Below are 5,000 nucleotides of genomic sequence, written 5' to 3'. Positions count from 1 at the left end.
GCTTTCTTCCACATACATGGTGACTACATGCAGGAAATTTGGATCGATTCCCAGCCCTAGAGGAGAGCACTGGTTAATTACTCCCCCCACCTACCTGGCGGGTCGGGAGTCGATCCGGCAACCTTCGGGCTACAAGTCTGACACCCTAACCGCTTACCCATGACTACCCATAAAGATGTGTGCCTGTCACAGTGTGTGTTGTCTTGTGTACTCTGAGAGACAAACAGCAGCCTGGCCTCCAGAGATCTTCCAGATATTTCTCACTTCATCATCCCCTCTGCTCCTGCTGTGCTCTCCTCAACTGCAATAGTCATCAGACTTGGGCCATTAAACACAGTCGACTTAGGTCACAGTAAGGAATATTTAACCCCTTTGTGCAGACCCAGGGTGCGATTTGTAGGGAGGGATGGGGGGGATTGTCCTCCCTTCTGATCTTGATATCGCCACTTTTTCTACATGATTTTATCATAGTTCAATGTAATTCAATTGATATTACTTAGAATCTGAAACATATCCCCCTTCTGTTTTTCTGACGAATCGCACCATGTCCAGACCCTACTGTATGTTATAACCTTACTCACTAAAATGGTTATGACCCAGTCTTAATATGTTACTCAAGGTTCTCTGTAATGTCATAGCAATGTTGTCATGATTTAATCTTTTCAGCAATGAGTAAACAGGCCTGCCGGCCGGCCCATTTCCACTAAGAGGCTACGAACACAGTTTGTACATTATTTTAAAAAAATGCCCTACAGTAATAATGAATCCAGCAGCAGCAGTTGTAGTGGTAGTATAATCTGCTGTCATAGCAAGAGTAGGAGCAGTAGAAGCAGAACTAGTTGTAGTAGTAGTAGTAGGAGGAGGCCTACTTGTAGTATCCATAGTGATAGTAGCAATATAATAAGTACAGTAGTGGTAGTGGTTCTAGAAGTAGTAGTAAGTAGTAGGGCTGGGAATCGATCCAAATTTCCTGGATCGATTCGATTTCGATCCAGAAGGCCATGATTCTATTCAATCCACGATTTGATCCGATTCGATTCAATATTGATCTATAGTATTGTTGGATTGTCACTTTAACCCATTTACGCGTAGAATTCTATGAAATGTCAACCTGTACCGTAAACTGCCTATAAAAACATATGGGAAACTTGGTATGAGAAAGAAAGGTGGTAAATGAATTAGTAATACAGTGGCAATATCCATAAATAGTTTAAGTAAAAACTGCCACTACTGCCAGGAACAGCCCTGTGTGTATTTGTGCATGAGTGTGTATGTTGAAAAGAGCTACCGGACGCGGTTGAGAATATAGAGATGGTCCTCAGCAAAAGATCGATTCACAAAGTTTTGCATCGATATCGGATTTTTCGAACGTGAATCGATATCGGATCGGGGATCGATCTTTTGAACACAGCCCTAGTAAGTAGTAGTATGAGTAGTAGAAGTAGTAGTAGTAGTAGTAGTAGTAGTAGTAGTAGTAGTAGTAGTATCAGTAGAAGTAGTAGTAGTAGTAATTGAGGTACTTATTCCCTATGTGCAAATGAAGGTTAGCAGTAGCCTAGTTGTTCAATGCATCTTCAGCTAATCTAATAGAGTAGGAGAGGTTATATATCCCTTGGGAATATGAGGGAAATCCAGATTGATTATTCTCTCATCACATGGTCTGTCCATCACTGTTGCTGGCACTAATTTAATTGTCATCTTGAATCCTAAATCTCCCCGTGGAGCACACACATGCATGCACGCACGGGCGCGCACACACGCACACGCACGCACGCGCACACACACACACACACACACACACACACACACACACACACACACACACACACACACACACACACACACACACACACACACACACACACACACACACACACACACACAAATAGTAAACTAAAGCAAAAAGTGTTGTAGGTTTAGTTTTTTAAAATACATTTTTGGGGCTTTTTATTGCCTTTATTTGACAGACAAACAAGTGCCCTACCATTAGAGCCACAGTAGGGCCAACAGGAGGAGGTTTTAAGTGGCGTTAGTGCATTTATTTTGTCCCTTTGTCCATCAACAGAAATATGCAAGTGCACAATAACTGAGGTGTCCTCCAGCACTGCGTGTTCTTTCTGTCTCTGTCTCTGTCTCTGTCTCTCTCTCTCTCTCTGTCTCTCTCTCTCTCTCTCTCTCTCTCTCTCTCTCTCTCTCTCTCTCTCTCTCTCTCTCTCTCTCGCTCTCGCTCTCGCTCTCTCTCTCTCTCTCTCTCTCTCTCTCTCTCGCTCTCGTCTCGGAGGGTATGAATGAATGATGAAGCTCCCCCCCCCCTCTATCTCTTCTCTGTTGGGTTAAGTAGGGGACAGGTGTCATGCCCAGGGCCACAGGCATCTGTGCAGGAGAGAGGAGGGGAGGAGGGAGGGGGAGAGAAAGAGAGAGGGAGAGCGCAAAAAGAGAGACAGAGCGAGAAAAGGATCGAAGAAATAGAGAATAGAGAAAGAAGGTGAGGCAGTGAGAGAGAGACGAAGAAGAAGAAGAGAGAGAGAGAGATAGCAAGAGAGAAAAACAGCGTGCTCAAGAGAGGGGTGGGGTGGGGGGGGGCTGGATAGTGTTTCAGTGGCCCTAGGCGGCCACTCGTACCCTGAGCAGGGTCAATTGGTCTGATTTATCATGAGAGATGTTGTCCTCTTAGGTTCTCCTCTCAGCGGTGTGTGTGTGTGCATGTGTGTGCTTGTGTGTGCGTGTGTGTGCGTGTGTGTGTGTGTGCGTGTGTGTGTGCGTGTGTGTGCGTGTGTGTGTGTGTGTGTGTGTGTGTGTGTGTGTGTGTGTGTGTGTGTGTGTGTGTTCTCCTCTTAGCGGTGAGGCACCTGTCTGTTGTCCTCTCCACTCCCCCTCAGCTGGGCTTTTGTTTGCATGAAATGTTAGTGGCCCCACCGCACCTCCCAGAACAACTACTGTAGTTGGGGGAGTTTGTGTGTGTGTGTGTGTGTGTGTGTGTGTGTGTGTGTGTGTGTGTGTGTGTGTGTGTGTGTGTGTGTGCGTGCGCGCGTGCGTGCGTGCGTGTGTGTCAGTCACGTCCTAGGGCTCTAAGGTGTGGTGTAGGGAGCAAAACAGGTGTCGACTTCATGTGTGTCTGGAAGCCGTCGCGCTGCACTCTCCTCCTTTAGCCTAAGTGACGGGGCAGTTGTGACACCCGGTTACGCTTGGTGTCTGTTGGCGACTTTTTTTTTTTTTTTCATTCAGAGCAGGGGCAGAAAAAGACAGAAGGAACTAAGTCTGCTGCAGCTTCATAACTAACTGGTTCTTGCTGTAGAATGTGGCTTTTCTCTCTGTGTGGATCCTCTTGTGAAGTTGAGTTGTGTTTAGTTACATTTAGTTTGGTGTCTGACTGCTGTGCTGTCTGACTGCTCAAAGTAGGGAGCATAGCGAGCAAGAGAGAGATGGAGAGAGAGAGTAGGGAGTGTAGAGATGGAGAGAGAGATTGAGTGAGATTGCAGTAGAGAGACATATCATGTATTTGTCCCACTGCTAGATTGTATTGGATAGAATGATGCAAACTGATGAAGTTTGTTTTATTTTAGTGTAGTTTAGTTTAGTTAAGTTTTAGTTTAGTTTAGTTGGGTATCTCATGACTGAAGACAGTCGGGGTTAAAGAGAGACAGATTAAGGAAGAGCGGTAGAGCTTGTATTTTCTTCCCCCTGGTAGATTAAAGTTGATGTAGAGTTTGTACTATTTTCATACTGCTAGATTAAAGTTGATGTAGAGTTTGTACTTTTTTCATACTGCTAGATTAGAGGTGATGTAGAGTTTGCATACAGGAAGAAAGTGAGGGAGAGAGAGAGACAGATGAAAGGAGTGAGGTGTGTATTTTGTGAGGAGTGTATTTTTTTCCCAGTGCTGCTAGATTAGAGGTGATGAAATGCGGTGAGCTGCCAGGTCTCGCCTCATTAATCACGTAATGGTGGGAGAAGAGAAGAGAAGCGCCACCTTGGAACAAGACTTTGCCTACGAGGGACAGCATCGCACACACACACACACACACACACACACACACACACACACACACACACACACACACACACACACACACACACACACACACACACACACACACACACACACACACACACACACACACACACACACACACACACACACACACACACACACACACACACACACACTCGCGCACGCACACACACACACACACACGGTTGGCAATAAGGTAGACCGAGAGAACAGGGAGAATCACTCACCTTTTTCGTGGGCTCTCTCTGCTCAACATATCACTTTGTGATATGACTGTCTGTTCAGCAGGGCACTCGTGACTGTTGGCAAGGTAAGACGAATACTTTGGGATTTTACATAATAGATAAAAACGTCACATTAATATAAACTGGATGAAATGGCACATGTGGTATGATGTGGCAAAATGTGCACATAGCTGGTTGCACACATTTAAAAAATAAATTAATAAAAAAATTGCACCTGTTTTGTGCCAGACTGTCTGTTATGTGATAAAAGATGAATTATGCAATGTGAGCTACAGTTTAATAATGTGATTAAGTCTAGTTGGAAGCATTGCTTTTGACAGATGTAGGCTACGATGTGATTTGCACTCGCACTAGAGCTTTTGGGACTCATGCCCACAACACTATTGTTGATGTGTCAACAACATTAATATTTATAAGTAGCCAGAGGGAGAATTCCATAAATTTAACACGTGTTAGATTATACGGTGGAAAACCAGCTGTCCAGACATTTCGCTCTCGTTATTAAATATTTTGCTGTAATTTTTTGAGCTATTAAAGCATTCACTAAGTTTACAGAGTAGTGATTGCATTTAGATTATTTTCCAGCTCCCCTGCTCTCTTCGCACAGTGAAGTCCGTGTTTGTTATTATTTTCTGGCCCTGGGATATTTTTTCTGTATAATTAATTTCAAAGAGGAACGGAGCCCGACCGTTTTACTTTTTTTTTAACAGGATGAAAGGGGCTCATTAGTAGTCTAGTCTTGC

The 5,000-nt window shown here is 44.3% G+C and overlaps 1 protein-coding gene across 1 annotated transcript in view; it reads left to right on the top strand.

The window, feature by feature from the left end:
- Positions 1–5,000, top strand: part of dvl1a (dishevelled segment polarity protein 1a) — a 95,865-nt gene that overhangs the window by 65,877 nt on the left and 24,988 nt on the right. The window lies entirely within an intron of this gene.

This window comes from Engraulis encrasicolus, chromosome 10 (assembly GCF_034702125.1).
Source record: "Engraulis encrasicolus isolate BLACKSEA-1 chromosome 10, IST_EnEncr_1.0, whole genome shotgun sequence".
NCBI lineage: Eukaryota > Metazoa > Chordata > Actinopteri > Clupeiformes > Engraulidae > Engraulis > Engraulis encrasicolus.
This window is presented reverse-complemented; position numbering and strand designations above follow the sequence as displayed.